Below are 27,806 nucleotides of genomic sequence, written 5' to 3' on the forward strand. Positions count from 1 at the left end.
AAAGAAAACAACCAGAAGTGAACACGGTATTTTAAAATACAACACCAAAAATATAAAATCCAGCCACGGCATCTGAGACTGAAAGACACAAATAAATAATGTGTACATAAATCACGTAGCACTATCAAGCTGAAAGTTGAGTCTTGGTACATAATATCCATATTACAGGTTTTGCCAACCACAGAGAGATAAATTTCTATACATCTTAAGGAACCTAAGGACGCAACTCACACAGCCCTGAGCAACGGGCTCAACTAAGGTCAAACAGTCAGGAAGAGCCCAGGATAAGAAATTCGGTCTCGGCCAGGCGCGGTGGCTCAAGCCTGTAATCCCAGCACTTTGGGAGGCCGAGACGGGCGGATCACAAGGTCAGGAGATCGAGACCATCCTGGCTAACATGGTGAAACCCCATCTCTACTAAAAATACAAAAAACTAGCCGGGCAAGGTGGCGGGCGCCTGTAGTCCAGCTACTCGGGAGGCTGAGGCAGGAGAATGGCGTGAACCCGGGAGGCGGAGCTTGCAGTGAGCTGAGATCCGGCCACTGCACTCCAGCCCTGGCGACAGAGCGAGACTCCGTCTCAAAAAAAAAAAAAAAAAAAAAACTCAGTCTCTTGACCTCTTTCTAGCCCAGTGCTCACCCTCTCATATTTCATTAATAATTGTAATAATTATTTTCATAATTATTAATCATATATAAATCATATATATGTGATCATTTTGTTTAAACATAACTGACTGAGTTTATCAGAAATACCCTCCTTCACCTCATTGAAAAAAATTTTTTCTGTTCACCAAAAGAGAAAAATCACTGTGCCCTGAGCAGGAACAACTTCTAGCAGTATCAACACTGCCAGTGGAACCACCCAGAGAAAATGCTCAAACCACCACCAAGGAACTCGCGATAAAACGCCCACACTCACATTCACACCATGTACATGATCATTAAAATCACCCTCCAATGACCTACAAAAAAAAAATCTGTTGGTTAGAGTTCTTCCTAAATGGCTCATCAGACTTCTGTGCAAACTAGATTCCTCTAAACGCTGAGGAAAATACTAAGAGTCCATATTGGTTTTCTATCCCAACTCTTAAAAAGAACTAAATAAGGCCGGACGCGGTGGCTCCCGCCTGTAATCCCAGCACTTTGGGAGGCCAAGGCGAGCGGATCACGAGGTCAGGAGATCGAGACCATCCAGGCTAACACGGTGAAACCCTGTCTCTACTAAAAATACAAAACAAAATTAGCTGATCGCAGTGGCGGGCGCCTGTAGTCCCAGCTACTCGGGAGGCTGAGGCAGGAGAATGGCGGGAACCCGGAAGGCGGAGCTTGCAGTGAGCGGAGATTGTGCCACTGCACTCCAGCCTGGGCAGCAGAGCGAGACTCCGTCTCAAAAAAAAAAAAAAAAACAACAACAAAAAAAGAACTAAATAAGCCGGCATGGCGATATGTGACTGCAGTCCCAGCCACTCAGGAGGCTGAGGCAGGAGGACTGCTTGAGGCCAGGATTTCAAGGCCAGCCTGGGCAACACGGAGAAATCCCATCTCTCAAAAACAATTTTTATTTTAAATAAATAAATGAATTAAAGACTGTAGATGCACGGTTCACTGCTTGAGCTACCAACACAGGGAAATCAGGACCACAGAGGCTGGGGTTTCTCAGCTGCCTAGAGGGCTGAGGATCTGGGTAGGCATGGTGCGTCTGCCTGGTGGCTGCTAAGCCTAGCTGAGGCACTTTACTGCTCTCCACTTCCGTTTTTTCAGCTGTAAAACTGGAATGATAACAGCTCATTGGATTACTTTGAAGATTAAATGTCCTGACTCTTCAAATTTATCAAACTTCTAGTTTATACCTCTCATTTGAACCCTTATATGAACTATCTCTCTTTTTGTTTTTTCTTTTGAGACAGGGTCTGGCTCTGTCGCCCAGGCTGGAGTGCAGTGATGCAAACATGGCTCACTGCAGTCTCAACCTTCTGGGCTCAAGCAATCCTCCTGCCCCAGCTTCCTGTGTAGCTGGGACCACAGGCATGCACCACCACACCCTGGCTAATTTTTTTTATTTTCTTGTAGAGACCAGGCCTCACTTTATTGCCCAGGCTGGTCTCGAACCCTTAGGCTCAAGTGATTTTCCCACCTCAGCCTCCCAAAGTGCTGCGACTATGGGCATGGGCCACCACGCCTGGCCTCAACACTTATGAATTCCTGATGGTGTATCTTTTCTTCCCTTCTATACTGTAAGCTACACTGTACCCCAAAGATGATATTCTACACTGTACCCCAAAGATGATATTCTACACTGTATCCCAAAAATGATATTCATAGCTACCCAACAAATGATTGGTTGAAAGAATGAATGAGCTAACCACACCACCCTCTCCCTCTCAAAAATGAATATGAAGCATAGTAACTAGATGTCACTCTGCTAACTTGAATACACTACCTTACCTTGGCTTGTTCAGACTTCTGCAAATACATTAGAAAGATAAACAGCAACAGTTACCACGCAGAGGTGAGAATCCGAAACGCTTCCAATCAGCGCTTATGGCTATAGGCTTTTCCACTTCGATTCATCCCCACACTTGGTTTGCATGCAGGCAATTGCAACCACCCCTAGTGTTCCACTCTAAAGCTGAAACCACGAAAAACCCATTTTATTTTCACCTCATGTCAACTTTTGTGCTTTCTTTGAAGAGGGATCCTGCTGCCTCCAGCCCTCCCCGCCTGGGTGCTGTTTCTTTATTATTCTCCCCCCTTTTTTTTTCTGACTTGGGATCTCACTCTGTTGCCGAGGCTGGAGTGCAATGGCGTGGTTCTGACTCACTGCAGCCTCACACTCCGTGGCTCAAGAGATTCTCCCCCTGCTCAGTCTCTGGAATCGATGAGATTTTATGCAGGAAACACTGCACTCGACTGTTCTTCATTAATGCTTCAGTCCTCATTACACATATTGATGCTGTTTGATCAGCAAAAAGATCCCACTGATAAGGGCACCTAACTGCTCTATCTTGACTCTCTGGGGATTTCGCATACCCTCACCTGTGCCTCCAGTAAAGCTAACCCAGGCCTCTGGAAAGAATTTTTTCCTAGCTCTGAAAGTAGTTATCTGTAGCTCATCCCTCCCTTCACAGCCCCCATACGGTTCACTCCCATCCCCATAAGGAAACCGAACTCTGCTGAGCATCAATTAGGAGCAGAGAGAAAAGGCTGTGTGCTTTGAGCAGACTGGCTCCTTCTCAAGCTAAACACACTTATGTGCATCTGACTCCATCACCGCCCCAGCCTGCACACGTAACGGGGCGCCCAGCCTTTCCGGAAGTGAGCTTGTGTTTACCCACTGCCGTGGGGGTATTTCCCAGTCGGCCTCTCCTCCCTCCAGTGGAGACTGGCTGCAACCACCCTACCCCCCACCCAGGCAACCAAATGTGACATCCAAGGAGTTCCCGGAGTGGCCATCTGTCCCTGCCATGCCAATGTTTACGCAACATGGGCAGGAGAGGGACAGGCCAGGGAAGGCTCCAGGGTATCTTGCCTCAGACCCAAGGCATCGACATCCCAGGCCGTTTGTGCCACAAAACACGACAGTGAAAGAAGAGTCCTCCGTCTAACCGGAGAGGTTCCTGGTTCCTAAAGAGAGGCATCAAATCTCTTTAACTTTCCTGAGGGTGTTCAAAGAACCAGCCTGATACATTTCACCTGTGGATGAGCATCTAACAATAAAATGAGATCCCTAATTTTGCAGTTTTAAAAATATTACCTGACCGCCCCCATAACCCTCCACAAAGTTAAACCTAAACATGGTCTTTCAGACAATAATGACTGCAACAGGTTCATGAACAGTGAAGTGCCAGGAGGAACCGGCTAATGTAGAAAAGATTTAGATCAGAAATAAATTCAAGCCAGGAGCGGTGGCTCATGCTTGTAATCCCAGCACTTTGGGAGGCTGAGGCGTGTGGATCACCTGAGGTCAGGAGTTCAAGACCATCCTGGCCAACATGATGAAACCCTGTCTCTATTAAAAATGCAAAAATTAGCTGGGCATGGTGGTGCACACCTGTAATCCCAGCTACTTGGGAGGCTGAGGTGGGAGAATTGCTTGAACCTGGGAGGCGGAGGTTGCAGCGAGCCGAGATCGCACCGCTGCACTCCAGCCTGGGTGACAGAGAGAGACTCTGTCTCAAAAAAAAAAAAGAAGAAGAAGAAGAAATAAACTCAAGAATCTCCAAATTCTAGAGTTAATATGACCATTAGACATCCTCATCTAAATGTCTCTGTTTATATTCAGAACCAGAGGTCAAGATGTGTGGGAATGGTCACGAGTTTAGAAATCAGATAAAACACAGTTCAAGTCCAAGGTCACTGCCCCAATAGTGTGATTTTAGTCAAGCTACCTAGGTTCCACCAAGTAGACTTGGAGATAAGAATACGCACAGGCCCAGAGAGGCTGTGAGCTGCAATCACGTATTCTGTAAGAGATCACAAAACAGAAGAATGCCAAGCACACAGTAGGCACTCAATGTTTGCATCTTCCTTTCCAGCCCTAGCCCTCCTTCCACAGCCTTACAATGGGGGGCGCACCCAGGAGACAGAAGATGTCCAAGACAGCACAGGTGAAGAGAGAAGCCACTGCGGAGCGTTCGGCTGGCCATCAGCTAAGACTCAGCGCACTGACTCCGCTGAGGCATATTTCTGTTATCTTTCGAATGGGGGACAAAAGACGCTTGACATGTTTCACCTACCATTTGCATGAAATCTGTTGAACTACATTCCAAGTATTGGGGGAGAATCCACATTATTCATCACATAAATGCGCTTAAACTCCCTCTGGGGGGAAGACGGGCTAGCCACTGTGCCTGAAGCCAAGAGATGACACATCCATTCTATGACTCAACTTGAGCAGCTGCAGTGTGAAAATACACACACAGGCTCACAAAGAAATGGGCTAACAATTTGTAGATTTGCCCCTTGCTTTTTTTTTTTTTTTAAGTTTTGCTCTTTAACCTCATTATTTTCCTTTGCTCACAGAACCTGGAAGCAACGCTGGCATCTCTCTGGACAGCTCTGACCAGATTTTAATCCCAAAAAGAATCCCTCAACACTGCGGCACCTGTGGCACAGGGCACAGTCACAGCTCTCAGGGACTCATGATCCTACTTCGGGGGAGAGCTCGGAAGGGGAACATCATCTGAGAAGGAACCCTGGTTCCGAGGCGCAAAAATCACAGTGACTGGGGCAGTCCAGAAGGACAGCCGGGAGGAGGTGGACTTGAACTGACCCTGAAGGAGGTAAAATCTGAATCGGCAGAGAGCAGACAGGAGGCTACTAGGGGTAACCAACAAGGACAGGCGCCTTGAGACAGGACTCAGCAAAGCAAAGCGGATTCTGGCAGGCTGTGTGGCCACTTGTTCAGCTAACATTTACTAGGCACGCCATGGCAGTCACTATAGCCATGCTGGGGCAAGTATAAAGAGAAGTCCAAGCAGCCCACCCTGGAGGAACACACAATAGCACAGTGATCAAGAGACCAGACTCCATGGGCCAGGCTGCCTGGGTTCAAATCCTGGTGCCTCACTTTCTAATGCTATTGTTTTGAATAGGTTACTGAGGTCAGAGGTGAGAAGTCATGAATACATTTTTGATTAGGAAGTGTTTTCAGAGAAAACCAGAAAGTAGGTAGGGGAGATCTGGGAGGGACGGAAGCCCTGGGGGCACTCTAGACCCAGGGCAGATAAGACCTCAGCGTTGGCCTGGAATATGTGCAACGTTCTCAGGGTTAGCCCTTGCTAGGGATGCCCTGGGGGTATAGAGACTAGCAGGTAGTTGGCCAAAGGGGAATCCAGCCCCTAAGGGCACCCTCCACCAAAGACAGCAGGAGCAAAAGCACTTAGGGAGAGGGAATTTACTAGACAGGTGAAGGGGATCCAAAGGGATAGGAGCTGAACATGGACAGCCAGTGCCCCAAAGGGTTAACTGTTGTTTTTATTATTATCATTTTGAGACAGTCTCTCGCTCTGTTGCCCAGGCTGGAGTGTGGTACTGCGATCTCAGCTCACTGCAAGCTCCACCTCCTGGGTTCAAGCGATTCTCCTGCCTCCCCGCGTAGCTGGGATTATAGGTATGCGCCACCACACCTGGCTAATTTTTGTATTTTAGTAGAAACAGGGTTTCACCATGTGGGCCAGACTGACTCGAACTCCTGACCTCAAGTAATCCGCCCACCTCGGCCTCCCTAAGTGCTGGGATTACAGGCGTGAGCCACTGCGCCCGGCCTATTATTATTTTTACCCCTTGAAAAAGGCCTATTATTATTTTTACCCCTTGAAAAAGGCACGTAACCCAATTATGATAATACAATGTGTCTGTATTATCACAGGGAAAGTGAGTGCTCTGGCTCCGCTCTCTGTTAGAGGGTGCCCTTAGGGGCTGGATTCCCTTTAACTAACTACCTGGGCGTCCCTGTACCCCCAGGGCATCCCGAGCAAGGGCTAACACTGAGGAGGGTGCACATATTCCAGGTCAACTCGGAGATCTTGTCTGCTCCGTGTCCAGAGAGCCCTTGAAAGAAAGGTTTCTCCGAGCCACTGTGTACATTCGGAGAAAGGAGTGGCTACGCCGCTGTGCGTCTGGAGGCAGGCAGAGCGGAGCGGCAGGTAAGACTGGAGGAACAAGTCACAGCAAGATCTGCAAAGCAGCACCCGGAATGCAGGGTGGGAAACTGAAAGTTACAGGAATCACGCGTGCCTCAGGAAGCATCTGCGATTCCTGCTCTCTCTCAAGTCCGCAGTCTCCTATTGTGTTCAATGTCTGGACCAACAAACATAGGAGCCAAACCTGGTAAAGGTTAAATAATGCATCCCGATGTCACCTGCTAACAAGGTCGAGGTGGGTTTGTCCACGAGAGGAAGGCAAAGTTGAAAAGAACAAGAGCAACTTCGGACAGCTAGAAAGCCCCTTTTGGTCTACGTCATTCTCCTCCTAGGAAGTACACGGGGACTGCATGGGCAGAGGTGACCATTCCCACTTAGCAGAAGGGAAACTGAAGTACGCGCAGCCGTTTCTGCTGGAATTCCCTAGAAGGGGTCTGTGCCACATACAGGAAGTAGGGAGGGTGTCTTTGCAGCCTATTTCTTCTCTTGGAGTAACTGCGAACATTGCACGGCGACCACTTGATCCATTCTGTGAAAGCCCCAAGCCTGTCACGCAATAAAGACGTCCAGTTTCACCACAGCAGGGAGTCCCGCATGAAATATTCCCACTTGAACAAAACCACTTAGCGGTTTACATCAATGCTCACCCTGTCTCGTTAAAAGTGATGTGAACCCACACCCAGCAGCCCCCAAACCAGCACGTTGATACCAAGTTTCCCTAGCTGCATCCAAATCAATTCCTTCTTCCCCTTTCCTAGTATCATGGGGGCAGGCAAAAGAGAAGTCAGAAAGACAGAGGATTACCCACAGCCAACTCCAAAACAAAATAGCCATGGGAACCACCCAGGAAGAATGGGAAGGGTTCCCAGGAAACCCATTTCAAAGCCTCAGATTGCAAGTGGGGAGACTCAGCAACCCTTTAACCACCAAAACAATCGTCACAAACAATGAACTTGCTATTGTACCAAAAATAGGTGGATTTGGGCAGGATCAAGATAATAAAGACTTTAAAAGCTTCAATCCTCACTCCCCAGCCTTCTGCAAACACCACACTTACCCCATTGGAAACAGAAGAGGCTTTGTCAAGATCTCCAAATGTGCCATCTGCAGGGACTGCTCACATACTAGGTGAGACGCTAGGATTCAGAGCATCATCCCCCATGGTACCAACCAGCCTCCTCTTCCTCCTCCTGGGTTTCAGGTTTAGAAAGGTGGGTCTCAGTCCACAGTGATTCTACCTGTAAGAGCAACATAAGAAAATAATGAGTTTTGTGCTTCTTTTTTATATACCTCTAGAGATTGCAAGATTATCCTCAGAAACATTAATGTGATAACACAGGAAAAGTACTTCATATGTTGCAGACACTCAATACATTAGTATTTAGTATTGATATTTTAATAAGCAATTCATATTTTAATAAAGAAGCATTTACCAGGCTTAGTTCTCTATAGCTTTGTAGAAAGCACCTCAACTATAGAGATTCTTGCCCACCAAAATCTCATAGTCTATGGAAACACTGAAGCATGTGGCTGCACGGTACTAGAGGCAGCTCTACGATTCAGCACAAGAGCTCACACATCAATCCACCCGGAACCATTTCAAGAAACAAAACTTTCCAAAAGTGATGATCTCTTCCCTAAAAGTTTCACCAATGAAAGCCACGCTAACACTTGTTTTCAAGCAACGGCATCAAAATAAACTGGAGAAGCGGGTGTTGCAAAATACTTGTGAAAACTACGCCTCCTTGTTCTCTATTCTCATGAAAGCATTGGCTAGAACAAAATAGCACCACCGGGTCATAGCGGGCAGGCCAGACCAGGTGCGGCTAGTCAATCTGTCTTCATCGAAAAGAACTCCACACTTGAAGCTGATTCACTACCCCAAATGTAAACCAAGACTCCCTCCTTGAGCAAAGCAGAATGACTTTAGCATAGCACCATAAAGCCAATGAAGCCTTTTCCCAGCTCACAACCCCTTCCCATCCCCAGTCCAGTCCCTTGCAATACTAGATGCATAAATAAATGCTAACTAATTATGCCATTACATAGGACAAGGTCCTAATACCCTAGGACCTTGTCAACTGAGAGACCCTAGGAAGAACCAATGGCTCAGGGTTGGGCAAACTCAATAATGCTAGATTCCCTTGTTGGGGAATATTAACCAGTCAAGCTCCTCTGTCCTATGCTCTTATTGTCCCTTTTTGGTTACAACATCAACCATAATACCAAACAATCAATACTTCCCCAAAAGTACTTAGAAACTCCAGGGTCTGAAACAGTACTCCAAGGTCTGTGGCACAAAAATGCTATGGCAGTCACCAGCATTCTCTATCTTCAAGTTTAACTCTTTTCCTGTTTTAATTTAATTTTTAGAGATGGGGTCTCACTGTGTTGCCCAGGACAGCCTCAAACTCCTGGGCGCAAGGAACCCTCCTGCCTCAGCCTCCTGAGTAGCTGGAACTACAGGCACACACCACCATGACCAGCTTCCAAGTTAAATTCTTGAGTAACTAAATTTAACACACTTTGCCTTCACAGAAGCAACCCACTAACTTACATCCCAGTTGCTGCCAAGTTTTGGGCTTTGTACTCATTTCATTTTTACACTAAAGGCAGGCAAAAAAAAAAAAAAAAAAAGGAAGAGAAAAAAATAGCAGAGCAGTGGATAAGATCCTCAAGGAGATGAGACAGGAAAAAAAAAGAAAAAAGAAAATCCTGGGAAAGTAAGATAAAAATTGGAGGGAAGAAATGGTAACATAATCAACTAGGAAAATAAGATAAAAAATACTGAAAATATGGAACTTGCCCATAATGAAGAGAGAACAAATGGGGGAAGTGGTTTTTGTTTTATTCTACTACAGTAACTTCACCTTCCTTCACCTGCCATTGAGAGAGGTGGTAAGGTTGGAGGTAGGACAAGAAAGGGTAGGAGGCAGAAAATAGTAATCGTTACATTGAAAACACTCAATGTCACTATTAAATGCCTACTTTGTGCCAAATGAAGGATAGAAACCTTACATGAATATTCATAATGAAATCTCATTATACACTGAATTCACAGTGCAATTTCACAATCAGTTTCCAGATCACATTTGGGAAAATACAAGTTCAGAGAGGTTAGGCAATTTTCCTGAGGCCACACAGTCAAAAGTGGCAGAGCAAGAATTCAAAGCCAGGTCTTTCTGACTCCAGCATCCTTTCTAATATACTCAGAAAGACTCTGTTCTGAGAAAACTTTAAAATGCTCAGACTCATGCATTAAATATGAACCAAAATGAAGTGTCTTCTCCAGTCATTACAGCAAATTTGTTCTGCTGTTGTACAAGGTAAATCTGTACTGTCAAGTGGGTTGAAAGTACCTACAATTCACTTTAAATTACCAGTAAGTCTTATGTAAATTCTAGTTACATTTTTCCAGAACAATATCACAGGGTGTGCCTCAATGAATACACAAAACCCATCTTGGAACAATTTGGTCCACTGTGCATGGTGTTCACAAACAGAAAGTATATTTTAATAAAACTGAAAAAACAATCTATGTCAAAGATACAAAGATAAATACATGGTGTCCTCCCACTTACAGCTAAGGAACTCAGTTGCTAATTTTCAAAGGCTGTTTAAGGTCCTTTTTGACAGAGTTCCACTGGGCAGAATTTTAAAAATGAATATAAACTCAAGAAAGGACGTGGCCTTTGTTTGTGTTCCAATTAAGATACCATCAAAAATCGAAGTTGGTTCTTCCAAAAGACCAATAAAATTGCTAATACATTAGCAAGACTGATGGGGAAAAGGTACAAATAATGCCACGAATGAAAAAGGAAACATATCTACAGATACACAGTCTTTAAAAATGTTATGAGGATACCATGTTCAATATGATACCAATGGATGTTAAACTGTACATAAAATGGGAAAATTTCTGTAAAAATTAGTTATTAAAATAAACAATTTTAATGATCTGGTACCTATTAAACAAATTTACAATTTAAAAACAGTCAGATAAGGTGGCACACGCCTACAGTCCTAGCTACAACAGGAGGTTGGGGCGAGAGGATCACCTGAGCCCAGGAGCTCCAGTCTAGCCTGGGCAACAGAGCAAGACTCCATCTCTAAAAAGAAGAAATGAGTGAATAAAATTTAAAAATATAACCAACCAGAGACAAACCAGCTTATTTACTGGGAGAGGTAGGGAGACAATATGAAAAGATAATGATATAGAAATTGCCACTTTCTCTCACATCTACACGGTCATATAGTAGCACTAACCCCAATTTCAAATGTCCTCACGATGGTATCTTCTAACAGTCACATGTGACAATATCTAAAAACCTTTGCTCTATGAACAATGCAGTTCCCCTTTTGTAGCTAAGAATTATTGTTCCATAAAACTCCGTCTATTAGTCAGTTTCACCAGCATTATTATCATGAGATCCAATTTGGTTGTCTTTCCTGTTGAGTGAGTTACTAAAGGTTCCTTGTGGGGTGGAGGGGCATGAGGGAGCAGGTCACAGGCCTCGTGTCAGCATCAGTTTCACATCGACCTGCTGCTGGGTCCTTTCTCCAGCCCAAAATGAGCTAGAACTCAGGGCTCTAGCCCTGGATCATGCAACCTGTTGGTCTTCCCTAAGCCATGTCTGATTTGGTTGAAAAGTAATTTCCTTTCCATCTGTATCTTTAACTTCAAGGAAGTGGGAGAGTCAGAGCAAGCTAAGTGAACTGTGGCCCCAGCAACCTGCCTCCTGACCCCCAAAGTTCAAGGGAAGGTATGCTGAGAGAGTCAGGCAATTCCACTTTGATATTAGAAAAATGATAAAATCAGCTACTGACATTTTCCTGATTGTACCCACCCCAGACCTGGGAAAGAACATTTGGCTTGCTATAAATACAACAGAAGCCACACATTTTTCACCTTCATTTCTTCCCCTAAAAGTAAGATGATTCTGTAAACATTCTCATGAAAGGATTCGCTTACAAAGAACAAAAGCCAGCTCCAACTGCTGGTGTATCACTAAGCTGTTGATCAGGTATGAAATAAGTGCAACAGGTAACAGTTAACCCAATAGCCTCCCTCTGACCTCTACACACTGAGCAAAAGCTACACAGGCCAGATGGAAGCCCCCTGATCAGCTCCAAACTTGAAATAAAATCTAAAGCCTATCTGCGAGAAGCCTCATTTGAGCCAAGTTTATCCTTTTCGGGGAGATACTGTCACTTGCAATAAGCCCAGCCCCCAGTGCCACCTTCCACCCAAACTTCCTCTCACATCCCACCCAAAATCGATTTAGGCAATCAATCCAAAGATAAGCTAGCTTTCACAGAAAGACAGACATTTAAAAAAAGAAATAAAAAATTATCCAGATAAACAAATCACACCTCCACAGCCAGGAACCTAGAGCCGAACTAATTTAATCAGCTGTAAAATTAATGAGAAACACGAGACTTCCGATGTCCCACTCCAGAACTCCCATCCAGGTGCGGTCGGGAGCCACAGCTTCTGAATATTCCTTCGGAACTTTCTTCTCACTTGATTCCCAAGCCTGCCATGGGGTTCTTTTTCAATGGCACTGGCCTGCAATTACCTAACGCGCAGCGGGACAGCCCCGGGCAGAACGCATCCTGGGTGGGTGACGTGATCCCGCAGTCTCCTCCCCGACCCCGTATCCCATACAACGATCCTTGCTTACAGAAGTCAAAGGGGAAAGATGAAGCTTTCAAAGACCGAATCTCTACCCTGGAGCCGGAACCAACGTCGCCGGCGTCCCCTGCAGCTCAGCCGGCAAGGCGCGCCGAGCCTCGGGACGCAGCTTGGAGACGCGCTTGCTCTTTCTGGGAAGGGGCTCCGGGACGCACGTTTCCCCGCCCCAGCCGCACAGCGAGCTCGGGGCTCTCACCTATCCTCGTTCAGAGCCACATTCGGCTGCCTCCCCTGACCACCCGACACAAAGAGATTCGCCGGCGGAAAGAATCGATTTCGAAATTCAAGCTCACCCCTGCTCAACAAGGCGCGCACGTTTCTCCCGGTCTGGCTTCACATGTCTCGAACTTCCAGTAACAGAAATGAGGAAGCAGCAGCCTTCCCCGGCTGCTGGCGGAGGCAGTGGGTGTAACTTGTGAAGTTTCGTGCTATGATGAATCTGGTCACTTGGGTGTGTTGGAGAGGGTTGGTCGCTCCTCCCTTCCTCCTCCCACCATCACCTCCCTCCTCTCGCCTCCCTCTCCAATTTAATTCTTCCCTCTGGCATTCGCCGGCTGTCACCCAGAATCCCAGCACCCTCCCTACCGCATCCTTGGGGGTAATGTATTTCAAAAAGGTCTTACCCAATTTACAGATGAACCTGGTCACCCTGCACAAAGCATGGGCGCCTGTCAGACAATTTTCTACAGCCCATGGCAAAAAAGCAGTGCCTCTTAAAAGATATAAAAGGCCAGCAATGTTACATATGCGCCCCCCACCAGCCCTTCACGGGCAGAAAAGTGGGTAGCTCATCAAGTGGAGACCTAACTCCTAAATAGCTATTGAAAACGAGTGGAGGGCAGGAAAACAGAAAGCAAACTTTCAGTTGACTGCCTTTTCTTTAATATGTACTAGAAAGTATTTCCAATATACAACATATATTTGAAAATAATATAATGAACACCCACGTGCCCACCATGTAGCATAAAAAATGAAAATGACTCACATAGTGTAAACTATCTGTGAACCTCTTCCTCGCTGAAACACATCCCTCTTTCCTTCCCCCGGAAAGAAAACTGCCCCAAATTTGATTTCCCATGAGCAATTTTTATATCACGGTTTCTAAAAACGTTAAAGAGAACATGCTAACTTAAAGTTTACCAGAAAGCCATGCAATGAACATCCCTCTGCTGTGCTTGACCTTGGTTTCCAAACAGAAGTTTCCTTAAATAAAACTTGAAATGACCTCACGTTAAATGAAGCCTCAGGTGGCTGGTTAAAGAGAATGAAAGAAATCACAAAAGAAGAAAACAGTAAATCAGAAGTGACAAGTGAGAGGCTATATCTGAAATGGTGGAAGCATTCATGGATGAAATTGATAGATTAATAGAGCATTATCATTTTATAAGGTTAAAAGCTGTGCCAAAAACTTAGGCTACTCATCCATACTGCAAGGGACTTTCCTCAAAGATACAGGCTACAAAAATAGAAACCCAACATTCATTAAAGAAGTCATAATGACTCAAACGCCAGCCAGGGATGCAGCCTGGAAACAAAACTCCAAAAAGGGAACTTGGAGATACATTTAAACTTGACTCAAATATATATGTATATATATCCATATATATTCATGTATATCATATGTATTCACATATATATTCATATGTATATGAACATGAAAAAAGAGATGCCTGGTTCATCTTTATATTCTTGGTAAAGAATATAGGTTGGTATAAAGGCTGGTATAGCAGAAAATTTAATAACTACCTGATAAATGAATTAAGTAAATAAAAGACTGCCCACAAACACACCTAAAGGAACAGAATGGGTATGGTGGCTCACGCCTATATTCCCAGCACTTTGGGAGGCCGAGGCAGGTGGATCACCTGAGGTCTAAAGTTTGAGACCAACCTGGAAACACGGTGAAACCCCGTCTCTACTAAAAATACAAAAATTAGCCAGGCATGGTGGTGTGCGCCTGTAATTCCACGTACTCGGCAGGCTGAGGCATGAGAATTGCTTGAACCCGGGAGGCGGAGGTTGCAGTAAGCCAAGAACACACCACTGCACTTCCAGCCTCGGTGACAGAGTAAGACTCTGTCGAAAGAAAGAAAGAGAGAGAGAGAGAGAGAGAGAGAGAGAAAGAGAGAAAGAGAGAAAGAAAGAGAATGAAGAAAGAGAAGAATGTTTGGATAGAGCAATGGTCCTTAGTTGGAGGTGATTTTGCCTCTCCGGGGAACATTTGGCAATATCTGGAGGCATTTTTGGTTGTCACAGCTGGGAGGTGCTACTGACATCTAGTAGGTAGAGTCTGGAGATGCTGCTCTACATCCTATCATGCATATAACAGGCCCCACAACAAAGAATTATCCAGCCACAAATACCAATAGTGCTGCTGCTGAGAAACCCTGATTTAGAAGTTTCACTATCACCTGTCATTTAATTAATGTATTCCATCTATTCCAGATAGCATCATCAATTTGAAGAGAGTCTCCAGGGACTTATAAAAACATGAAACAACACTTCTCCTTTTCCACTGTGCAGCATTCAATCGCTGAGAACCACACATATGGACTCAGAAGAAAGCAGACACTGAGATCCGAGGCAGGAAAGCATCCCATGGTTTTGGGTGCAGCCTTGCTGTCCATGCACTCATCAAGCTACTGACTTATGCTGAATCTGGATGAAAACAATCAGGAAGGGGATGGGTGAAGGAGGATGTAAAGCCAGGGGAGACTGGTTTGAGAATCAGAGATCACATACTTCCGGGAAGCCGACATGGTGTGCAGCGAGAGATGTGACCAATACAGAGACAAAGCGGCCTTAGCGAGGCCTATCAGTCATTTCTCCATTGACCACTATGAGTCTACACTGGAACTACTCCACACAGAACAGGAAGGCACTTCATCTCATTACAGGATATAGAAAAGAATGTCACAAATCACTCATAGGAAGAGGAAGGCAAGCACCATGAAGTCAGCAGTCAGAGCATCAGAGCAGTGGGCTTACACAGGGAGCACATCTTGCCTACAGGTTTTCTGGTCTCATGATTACCTAAGAAGGTTTCTTTTAGCTCTGGGGGCAGCAGGGGGGGGCGGCAGGGGGCATATGCTTTTTTTTTTCCCCCTTCTTTCTGATATTATTATTTAATTTCTGCATGGGAGGGGAGAAGAGCTTTTTGTTGTTGTTACTTAGTGTTTCTCAAAAGGGGAGGTGGGGAACAGTAGGTTTGCTCATCTTGAATTTTCTTAAAGCCACATATGTGGTGGGGATGCAATACATACATGATGGATTAAACCAAATAGGCCCCACCTGCTTCCCTATCTCTCAGGCCTAAAAATAAAGGGTCCCCTGTAGATGCTTCTAGAGAAGAACATCTTGAGATCAAGAGTCCGAGCAACATGTGAACATGTTACATAAACCCCGCTGGCTCCACACAGTGGCGGGCATGTTTTCACAGATCTGAACAGAAGGGCTTACCTGATATGGGTGAAAATACAACAATATCAGAACTGGAGAGGCCCCAGGCATTGGTCTCGGGCCTCAGAGGAAAGCAGACTTAGCATCCAAGAATTTACTCCTATAGCAGAAGGGCTGTGTCCTCCTGCCCAGGAAGATTCCGCCACAACACTACTAGACAAGTGGGCAGTAAGGAAGATGCCCTATCCTTCTAAAGATACCAGTTTCTAAACCTGTGGTTTTGAAAGCCACTAGTTTTGCTTTTTTAAAGTTATATGCATTTTGGAAAAGAAAATGTGAACACAGGTCCGAGCTCCATCAGCAACAATGAACTTACTTGTACACAAGCACGGTATTTCTGCTCCAAAGAAATGCAACCAGTAGAGGGAGCACAGCTGACTTTTGTTAATTTCTCAAGATCGGGATGAACCTGGGGATGATGCTAAATGATACAAAAATAATACACATCACCACAAAAGAAAAGATTTATGCACGAACATTTAGAGAAACCGTAAACCATGACATCCTTAGAAGGTATGTGAATTGTCAGTGGATATTTGCACAAGAGCTGGCTAAACAGACAGAAGAGGACTATATACAAAATAAATTCATGTTGGAAAACAGTATGTGGCATGTGGAGAAAAGATCACAAAGGGTTAAACTTCTTTTTCCCTTTGTCAAGTGGATTTACACTCAGAAATGAAAACCTATGGAGAGTTTACATAAGTATATTCTCTCCAAAAATTTTAACTCAGTGTTTAGCTTGCTTGCTCTCTCTCTCTATGTATATATTAGATCTACAATAGCTGGGCTTTAAAATTCCTTTCAAATTGCATTCTCAGTGACATAGATGACTTCCAAAAGCAAGCATTTTCTGGATTTCTCTTCAGGGATCTCCAGAACCAACTTGGTCAGGAATCAAAGTGTCTTCAAGATCTGCGAATTTGAAGGATCAGCCATAATGGAGCTTACCTCCACCTTTTCAAGCCTCCATAGAACAAAAACAAGGTAAGAAGTGCTGGCACCAACCCGTCCTCACCTATGTCACCTAGCAACAGTGTTATCAGCAGCAAGGCCAGGGAAGAGTCTCCTCCTCCTCAAATTAGGGGACACGCAACAGGGGTGTTAACACCGTCAAATTACCTGAATCCAAACACGATTTCCCAGCATCACTGTAGTTCCAAATATGGATCCTGTTAATGGAATCCATATTTGGAACCGCTATGGAAATGCAGAAGGTTTTTCATAAATACATTTTGTGGTTGACTACCAACGGATTGCCAAAATCCATTTTTTATATTTGAAACTGATGAAAGGTCTAAATATGGATCCATCCCACACACTCCCATGCTAGGTAATCTGAGGGTCTGCTCGGGAATACAGACACGTTTGAAAACACTGGAAACACTTGTTTCAGCCCTGGATGGGCTCTTTCTTTTCTCTGAGAGACAAACAAACTTTTTAGGCAAAGTTTTAAAGCATAGTCTTCATTAAATTTGATTCAATACAAGAATATTTTATAACTTCAGAGTAAACCTTATGCCAACCAAACTTAGAGACTCTTTACATAGTTCTCTCTATCTGAAAATGAAATACCTAACAAATACATAGAGATATTCTTAAAAAATAGAGGGCCAGCCAAAAAGAGGCCAGGAAACTCTAATAGCTTTTAAACCCCACCTCCAGAATGCATTACAGGGACTGTGTGGCAAATTCCCTAAAATCCAAGGGTTTCAATTTCCTTGACTACAAAATGATGATGTTCGATTTAATTTTCTCTGCCTTCTGAGCTCTATCTTCCAATTATGTTTCCACGATTTTAAAGCCCCCATTGCTATCATTACCCCAAATTAGATTTCCTTACAGAAGAACAACTTTCATCTAACAAGTCAAAGTCAACAAGGTCAGGGCTCCTTGGTAGCCCACATTCTTGTAAGTGAAGCCAGGTTTGTAACTGAAAGTGTGAAGGGAAAAGGGAGGAAGTGCAACCAGAGTTAGATAAAGGTAACAAAGAAGGCCGAGGAAACATCCGTGAGCTCTTAGCTCCCACCAGCAATAAACCATATGGGGCCAGATGCTGTCCCACCCACACACACAGTAAGGCTTTTGATTTCAAGGGCCCTGAGTGCCTTGCACAAATGGTGCATGTGTTCACAGGGGTAAAAGCATCTAAGCTTTTCCTAGTTTGGGACGTTTCAGACACCTCCCTGTTCGGCAACAATAAACAATACTCATTGTTATTGGCACTAGAAGTAAGATAATATAGAATAACTAAGAAGACAAAGAGTCAAGTTCTAATTTCAGTCCTGCCATTTCTTCAAAGAATGCCAGGATAGCTGTATAATCCTCAGTATAGCCTCTTGAAAAAGCTGGGTCAGGGAGTATCCCATTGCGGAGGCCTCCTTTGGTCATGAGAGAAGCAAGGATACAAAATGAGAAGACCCGGTTCAACTCCAGGGTCCAAAAACAACCAGAAGAGTAACTTAGAGCAAGCCACTCTGCCTGCCCTTCAGTAAAGTGGGAACTTCAAATAATAGATGCCTATTGGCAATGGAATGCATGGTTAACAGGCTTTGGACTGGGCACACGCCCAACACTGTCTCTAAATGGGCAAATGGGCACTACTCATGTCAAGACAATTTTCAATCAGGAAATAAGCCAAGCCTGTATCTTAAACGAACTTAGCGTTTATAATGTTCTCAATGTTATCACGTTGTCAGTGCTATTTTGGTAAAAAGTGCAGTTCTGGCACTAGTTATGTATCGGAAAACAGAACAGAGGCCCTTCCTGATGGGGTCACAGAGGTCTCACCTCTTGAGCCCTAAGCCTTCCCCAGAGAGTCCCTACTGTGGGGCAGTAGCAGGCCACCCTTGTGAGGGTGGACACGGTGAACGACGAAGGCCCGGCACCAACCAGGTCCAACCAATTTAATGGTATTTAATGGTATTCATGGGTGGGAATAATTTTGATTTTTATTTTATACTAAGATACAGTAACTGTCACTTTAAAATTGGGGGGGGGAGCCAAAACATACTGGGGCGGGGAGTGGAGAATGACACTGGCTAAGAAGGTGATCTAGTTTGGATATTTGTACCCACCCAAATCTTATGTTGAATTGTAATTCTTAGTGTTGCAGGTAGGGCCTGGTGGGAGGTGATCAGATCATGGGGGTGGATTTCTCATGGATAGTTTAGCACCATCCCCTTGTGCTGTTCTCGTGATACTGAGTCAGTTCTCGCAAGATCTGGTTGTACAAAAGTTTATGGCATCTCCCCGCATCTCTCTCTTGCTCCTGCTCTGGCACATGACATGCCTGCTCCTGCTTCTCTTTCTGCCATAACTGTAAGTTTTCTGAGGTCTCCCCAGAAGTCGAGCAGATGCCAGCATCACACTTCCTATACAGCCTGCAGAACCATGAGCCAACTAAACCTCTTTTCTTTATAAATTACCCAGTCTCAGGTATTTCTTTACAGCAGTGCAAGAATGGCCCAATACACGAGGAGATACCTAGCACAGGGGTAGGATGGTGAAGTGAAAAGGACCCCACCCATAGACCTGTTTGTAACACATGACACCTTACAGAGTTTTGTACTAAACACAGGCACATAATCAATTCAAATTAGGTGACTTCTAATGAATAATGGCCAGGGAAGCACGTTAATGAGAATCCACTTGTCTTGTGTTCCCTTCCAATAACACAGGCATTTGATTTCACTCTAGGAGCATTTGCTGCCATCTTCCCTAATGCAAACGAAAACCAAACATGCAAAGGTTACTTTCAATCAGAGAATACGACAAACCTGTGTCTCAAAATATTAAATGGCCTAACATGGGGGTGACACATTTAGGGTCATAGACCTCTATATGTAAGAGCAGAAAGGAGGTCTTATAAGTCACTCATTCATCTGAAGTCAGAAGGAGTAAGTGACTTGTTCAAGCTCACATACTAAAACCATGACAGCTTCAGCCCAGTACCCAGGTCAACAGAAATAAACCTGCTGTATGTTCCACTCATTACCTCCTTTAAAAAATATTTCCATAAAATGAACCTTCAATGCAGTGTATGTACATATAATTTGGGGTCCCAACCTAGTACAAAAGGTACATACAAATAAAAAAATAATAATTGAGCCCATCTAGAATTAATAAGCAAACCGTAATAAGTGGGTACATGAGAAATTCTTGGCTCAGCCCCAGACAAGCAAGCAAGGGGCCCGGAGACCTAGCAGGGAGGACGCAGTCAAACCCAGATGGCTGGAGGCAGTCTGACTCACCAGCAGCCAGCGTCCTCCCAAACAAATTACAGTGGCATGCTCAGCAAGAATGCAGGGGAAAGATCTGCATGTGCCTAAGGGGTTAAGATAGCAACCTGGTCAAAGACACAGACTTCCTCAGCTAGGAAAGCTCTACCCCTGGAATACCAAGAACTTAAAGTTCATCTCTGGCCGGGTGTGGTGGCTCAGGTCTATAATCCTAGCACTTCCGGAGGCGGAGGTGCGCAGATCACCTGAGGTCAGGAGTTCAAGACCAGCCTGGCCAACATGGCGAAACCCCATCTCTACTAAAAATACAAAAATCAGCCGGGTCTGGTGGTGTGTGCCTATACTCCCAGCTACTTACGAAGCTGAGGCAGGAGAATCGCTTGAACCCGGGAAGCAGAGGTTGCAGTGAGCCAGGATCACGCCACTGCACTCCAGCCTAGGCAACAGAGCAAGACTCTGTCTCAGGGAAAAAAAAAAAAAAAAAAATGCATCTCTGCTAATGCCACAAAATACCATCATTTTCACTTGTCTGTGAATATTCACTGCAGCATTTGCTCACGATAGCCAAGAGGTGTAAACAATCTATGTGCCCATCAGCAGATGAATGAATAAACAAAACGTGGTGTATCTCTGCAATGGAATATTACTCAGCCATTTAAAGTAATGAAATTCTGATCTGTGCTGCTACATGGATGAAACTTGAAAATATTATGTTAAGGCCGGGCGTGGTGGCTCAAGCCTGTAATCCCAGCACTTTGGGAGGCCGAGACGGGCGGATCATGAGGTCAGGAGATCGAGACCATCCTGGCTAACACTGTGAAACCCCGTCTCTACTAAAAAATACAAAAAACTAGCCGGGCGAGGTGGCGGGCGCCTGTAGTCCCAGCTACTCGGGAGGCTGAGGCAGGAGAATAGCGTGAACCCGGGAGGCAGAGCTTGCAGTGAGCTGAGATCCGGCCACTGCACTCCAGCCCCGGCGACAGAGTGAGACTCCGTCTTAAAAAAAAAAAAAAAAAGAAAATATTATGTTAAGTGAAAGAAGTCAGACACAAAAGGACAAATATTGCATACTTCCACTTATATCCAAGTTTTGAACATAGATAGTGGTGATGGCTGTACAACATTGTGAATATAATTAATGCCACGAGGTGTGTACTTAAAAACAGCTAAAATGCCAAGTCTTATGTTATATATATTTTACCACAACTTTTATAAAATATTCCAAAAATGTCATTTTCAACTTTTTGGCTCAGATATATGTAGCTATTAAAAAAAAAAAAAAAAAAAAAAAGAAGCTGCTGGCCTGGTGCAATGGCTCATGCCTATAATCCCAGCACTTTGGGAAGCTGAGGTGGGCGGATCACTTGAGGTCAGGAGTTCAAGACCAGCCTGGCCAACACAGTGAAACCCCATCTCTCCTTAAAATAAATAAATAAATAAATAAATAAATAAATAAAAATTAGCCAGGGATGGTGACGCACGCCTGTAATCTCAGCTATTTGGGTGGCTGAGGCACAAGAATAGCTTGAACCCGGGAGGCAAAAGTTGCAGTGAGCTGTAATCATGCCACTGCACTGTAGCCTGGGCAAAAAAGCAAGACTCTGTCTCAAAAAAAAAAACACAAAAAGCAACTGCTAAAAACAAAACTGATCAAAACTTTACGCACACTGACCAAGCCTTCGAACAAGCCAAGTCTCCCTGTCATATCACCATGATCTCCGCACGCCCAGATAAGTGATTTTCTCTGATGGTAAGAGATAAAATGACATTGCCTCACCTATCAAGGTAAATCTTTCACAGTTATGAAGATAAAACAAGGCACACCTTTGCACAGTATGCTGGAGTCACAGCAGTAGGGAACAGCTGCTTCCACCAACCCATCCCAATCCCAAATTTCAAAGCAGATCAAGAAACCAAAAAGGGTCAGATGTGAGTCCAAAACCCTAACAGTGGGGGAAATGAATCAAACCCAAACTCTTAATTGCAAATATTAAATGGTACACATGTTAACTAACCACATTCAGGTGTACTCTCAACCCACAGTCATTTCAGGAGTTAAGACAGAAGCAGGGGTGCCAGGCAGTCTAAGTGAGAATTGTGAGTCAGCCAGGAATTACTCTTCCAGTCACAGGCCTATTCCTTCATCTTCATAAAGCCTCAGTCCCTCATCTGTAAAATGGGAATAAGAACATTTCCCTCATAAAGCTATGTGAAGACAACTTTGATGACGAGTTGCGGACACTTTCTGAGCACTTTCTCTGTGAAAGCCACTAGGCTAGGGGCTGCTTATTAAATTTTATACCTGGTCCTCATGACAGCTCAACAAGGTACTACTTATCACTAGACCCATTTAACAGATAAAGAAACTGAGGCACAGAGCGCTTAAATGAACGGCCCAAAGCCACTCAACAAGAGGCAGGTCTAAAATTCTAATCTAGTCTCTGAAGCTGGGACCCCAGCTCTCTCCAACCTCACTACTGCATTTGGGCTACAATCTTGTCATTATCAACCCTGACATCCTTACACTTGATTTATTTGTTTGTATTTATTTCTTTATCTTTTTTTTTTTAAAGACAGAGTCTCACTCTGTTGCCCAGGCTGGAGTGCAGTGGAGTGATCTCAGCTCACTGCAACCTCTGCCTCTTGGGTTCAAGCAATTCTGTGTCTCAGACTCCCAAGTAGCTGGAATTACAAGTGAACACCACCAGGCCCAGCTAATTTGTATATTTTTTGTAGAGGCGGGATTTCACCATGTTGGCCAGGCTGGTCTCGAACACCTGTCCCCACATGATCTGCCCACCTCAGCCTCCCAAAGTGCTGGATTACAGGCGTGAGCCACCATGCCCGGCCTTATTATTCCTAACACTACCTTTCGTATCATGAATCTCAGCTTCTGGGTTCACAAAGTCAGAGGGCTGAGTGTGACTCCCAAAGACTACACTTACTCATGGAGAACCTCACTGCCTTTCAAGGACAAATGTGGCAGGCAAGCAACATATTTCAGAGTTTGTCATGAAGCTCCTGGAAGTTACTCATCACTCCGTCTGAGAAAGGTGAGTGAACAAGGTATCTAACGTGAGCCAGCTAAATTGCACAAGAGGCAAATAGTATGCATAATGCATGTGTGGGAGAGTCCTAAATATATTCATGGGGTCCTTTCACAGAACCAAGGACCCCCCCCCCAAACCCCCACCCCCACCACACGAAGAGGCACGTTCAAACTCTGGACTGAGATAATTAACTGCTGGTGGATATTTTATACTGACCTATTTATAACACCTCCCTAAAGTACTAATATTGGTTCACAATCAAAAGAAATACATACCGAACAGCATCATGCTCGCAGCTGAACCACCCAACTTCCCGGTAAAACATGACAGGTGACTCACAGGGATGACACAGTTCCTGGCACAGGTACCAGGAGTTACTACTCGTGTGGAGTAGGGTCAGCCAGCAAGTTGACAAACACTTCACCACATCACCTAAAACACCAAAGAATGTTTAGCTCTTGGATGCCTGGTTTCTGAGAAAGGGAATTTCTCAGCATGGGACCACGACGCTGACAACCTGCCTAGCTGAGAATCCTTGCTGTGGGCTGGTGGACGCCAAGATAAGCCATCTCTGACTTTTACTTTTCTCAGCCTCAACAACTTCACACACCTTGCTTAGGCTCAGGCTTATGATTCAGGCTTTTCACCCCTCCCAAAGTCCTGTACCCTGGGAGCCTTTGTTCTTTTTCTGGCCACAGATGAACTCAGCCCATTAAAGAACAGCTGTTATCCCTTACACACATAACTTTCCATTGGCAAAAATTAGTCAGGTCGGCTAGGTCTGAAGTCAGCAGTCTCCTGCAGAAACACCCACCAGACACTGTTCCCCACCACCCAAAAAAAAAAAAAAAGGTAGCGGCAATGCACTGCCCATTACCCGTCTGGTAGACACATACACACAGACACCACTGACTCATTCCATTTCAATAACCAAAAACAGTATTCTTGGCCTTTGGCATGAATATGGGTTTTTGTTTTCTTAAGGACGTGTGGCCAATTTGGTCTATTTGTTCCCATGCAAACTTGTTCTTCTTCCACATGTGCAGGTAACCTTAAGACTTGAGGTCTTTGTCCAACGTCACCTTCTCAGTGAAGGTGTCCTCCTGGCCAGTGGCCCCACCCCACCACCTCCACCCCTCATCCCTGGCACATTTCCTTTCTTACTTCCCTGATTTATTTTTCTCTCCTTTTATTTATTTATTCATTCATTCATTCATTCATTCATTTTATTGAGAAAGAGTCTCGCCCTGTTGCTCAGGCTGCAGTGCAGGGGCGCGATGTTGGCTCACTGCAACCTCCACGTGCCAGGTTCAAGTAATGCTCCTGCCTCAGCCTCCTGAGTAGCTAAGACTACAGGCACGTGCCACCACACTTGGCTAATTTTTGTATTTTTAGTAGAGATGGGGTTTTGTCATGTTGGCCAGGCTGGTCTCAAACTCCTAGCCTCAAGTGATCTGCCCACCTCGACTTCCCAAAGTGCTAGGATTACAGTTGTGAGCCGCTGTGCGCCCAGCTATTTTTCTCTCCTTTATACACATGCTGAATATTTTCTTATTTTACTTTTTCTTGTTGATTGTTTCTCTCCTCCACTAGAACGTAAGCCCCACAAGAGCAGGCACTTTTATCCATTTTGCTCACAATTCTATTGCAAGTACCTAGAAGAGGGCTTCATACACAGTAGACTCTCAACAAATATTTGATGATTTGAACAACGGTCATTCATTACCCATGATGATAATTCAAGACAAGAAGCACGTTCAATATCACCCAGGTCTGAAGTCTCTTCTTTAACCACAGAAAGAAAGTCCCTTTTTACCAATTCCTTCTGAATCCTTAACAGCAAAGACAGAAATAAGGAATAGGAGAGGGCCGGGCGCGGTGGCTCAAGCCTGTAATCCCAGCACTTTGGGAGGCCGAGACGGGCGGATCACAAGGTCAGGAGATCGAGACCATCCTGGCTAACACGGTGAAACCCCGTCTCTACTAAAAATACAAAAACTAGCCGGGCGAGGTGACGGGCGCCTGTAGTCCCAGCTACTCGGGAGGCTGAGGCAGGAGAATGGCGTAAACCCGGGAGGCGGAGCTTGCAGTGAGCTGAGATCCGGCCACTGCACTCCAGTCCGGGTGACAGAGCAAGACTCCGCCTCAAAAAAAAAAAAAAGGAATAGGAGATACAGACATTTATGTCAATAATACACAAACACTTGGAGTTTTCAACTTACACTATAACATTCACTCAGGATTTTCAAGACACTGCATGCCAAATCTCTGAAATACACAGATTATTAACAAAAGGGGGTAAAGATACCAATTGCCCGTAAGCCATCATCGTCATGCATCTCCCCAGCAGCTCACACCTCCCATCTTTTCAGACCACTCAGTCTCATACTCTGTTATGGTCTGAATGTTTGTATTCCCTCGAAATTCGTATGTTGAGATCCTAACCCCCAAGGTGATGGTATTCTAAGGTAGGGGCCTTTGGGAGAGGACTAGATCATAAGAGCAGAGCCCCCAGGACTGAGATTAGTGCTCTTTTAAAAAGAGGTCTCAGAGTTCATTCATCTCTTTCGCTGTGTGAGGACACAGCCACAAGGCGCTCTCCAGAGGTAGCAGCCCCTCACTAGACACTGGATCTGCTGTTTGCATTGATCTTGGACTTCTCAGCCTCCAGACTGTGAAATACATTTCTGTTGTTTATAAAATATCCAGTCTGCGGTATTCTGTGATAGCACCAATGGACTAAGACACACTCCAAGAATCCCTTCATATCTTTGATATTTCATGCTCCTCCTTAAGAAACGGAGATTCCAGCTGGGCACAGTGGCTCAGGCCTGTAATCTTAGCACTTTGGGACACCGAGACAGGAGAATGGCTTGAGCCCATGGGTTCAAGACCAGCCTGGGCAACATAGCAAGAGCCCATCTTTAAAAAATAAATGAATTAATAAACATTTAAAAAATTTTTTAAAAGAAGTGTAGATTCCATCATCTATCATTAATTTCCCTCCCTCAACTCCCTGGCCCATCTTCTACTTGGCCACATCCTTTTGGCAAAAACACCTGGTTAAACCCATCAGACTGCCCAGTTCACACCTGTACCCAGACAGCCGACTGTGGCTAGGGAAAAGCATGCAAACTTGTTGGCTGCTCTCACTTTAAATTCATGACCCCTAATGTCACGTGTCCCCTTAAATGCCACTGGCAATCACCCCAAAATTCTCGGTCTATTCTCTCACCCACTATCTTCCGTTTTCCTTCCAAATTCCCAATAATTTCTTCCCATCTGATGACCTTTCGTCCTACTTCTCTGAGAAAAATGAAGCCATCAGAGAGGACTACCACCAACTTCTAAGACTATATATATTCTCTGGTGATCCATCTGCATGTAGGTATATACTCTACCTTTCTGCCTGCTGATGTAGACAACTATCGATGCTCCTCTCTAAAGCCAACCCCTCCACCTGTGATGAGGTCCAATCTCCACCCCTTGCTCACTCAAGGACAATGTTCTAGCAATTTTCCTCTCCTTCCTCCACATCATCAAATTATAAGCATGAAAATTTGCTGCTTTCTCCCTCTCCTTTGCAGAAATATTAAAAGAGGCATCTGTATTTGCCATGTTGCCATTTTTCCGATTCTCTCTTAAACCCACTCCAGTGAGTCTTCCATCCATCCACGTGCTGTTCTCAAGGGCACTAATGACCTCCCAGTTTATAAAGCCAATGTTTCTTTCTTGTCTTCATTGTACTTGACCTATTCTATCAGTAGCATTTGACACCACTGATGACTCATTCTACTCTGGTGTACTTTCTTCAGTTGCTTCCAAGACACCATAATTCTTCTGCCTTGCTGGCTGCCTTTGCTGGTGCCTCCTCCTCTCTCAGACCTCTTAATGTTGGGGAACCACAGGGCTTAGTCCTTGGCCCTCTTCTCTCTTCTTTCTGTACTGTGGTCCTCAGTGAGGGAGATATGTAGATCCACTGTCCCAATCTTAACCCAAGGAAAGACTTGCTGCTCAGCTATGGGGGCTGTGGTCAAAAGGCAGCCTCCAGCCTTCAGCTCCTGCAGGATCTGTCTCAGAGCAGAGGGCGCCATCCGAGGGTAGCCCATATCTGGTGACTGAGTGAGGTGGGGATGAAGGACTGGTCATATCTGCCTCTGCAGGACAAGGATGATGGGCAGTATTAATTCCAGAGCTTCCAGCCAGGTTGTTCTACATCACTGCTTGACTTCTCCACACAGTCCTACTTCCTTCCTCTTTCTTTCGCAGATCATCTAAATGCCATCTTCTTGCCTGTTTCTGGAGAAATCAACCTACAACTCTTGGAGATCCCATCCAGTCCCATGACTGTGAATACCGTCTACATGCTAACAACTCCCAATGCATGTCCCTAGCCAGTGCTTTTTCTCCTAGACTCCACAATCAAATACCGCACTGGGCACTTACACCCTCTGGGTATCTTCCAGATGCCTTTCCCAGCTGAGCTAAGGGCAACTGAACCCTCCCAACTATTCAGACCAAAATACTTGGTGCCATACTTGCCTTCCCTTTCTTTCACATCCCACATCAAATCAGTCTGAAAATTCTGTTGCACCCACTTTCCAAATATGTGCAAATCCAAATCTCTTCTCACCCCCTCCCACTGCTGCCACTATAATCTGAGCCACCATTCTCTTTTTACTAGATTACAACAAAGCCTCCTAACAAGACTCCCT

The 27,806-nt window shown here is 44.9% G+C and overlaps 1 protein-coding gene across 2 annotated transcripts in view; it reads right to left on the bottom strand.

Moving 5' to 3' along the window:
* Positions 1-27,806, bottom strand: part of TIAM1 (TIAM Rac1 associated GEF 1) — a 446,951-nt gene that overhangs the window by 217,999 nt on the left and 201,146 nt on the right. Inside the window, exons 1-2 of one of the 2 annotated variants that reach the window (XM_033232291.1) lie at positions 12,635-12,870; positions 7,704-7,884 (exon numbers count right to left, since the gene is read on the bottom strand). The gene's annotated coding sequence lies outside the window, so the exon portion shown is untranslated. Of the gene's footprint in view, positions 1-7,703; positions 7,885-12,634; positions 12,871-27,806 lie in introns of those variants that run through there. The other variant, XM_033232292.1, reaches the window with a different exon arrangement.

The sequence above is a fragment of the Trachypithecus francoisi genome, unplaced genomic scaffold (assembly GCF_009764315.1).
Source record: "Trachypithecus francoisi isolate TF-2019V2 unplaced genomic scaffold, Tfra_2.0 Lachesis_group14, whole genome shotgun sequence".
NCBI classification, from domain to species: domain Eukaryota; kingdom Metazoa; phylum Chordata; class Mammalia; order Primates; family Cercopithecidae; genus Trachypithecus; species Trachypithecus francoisi.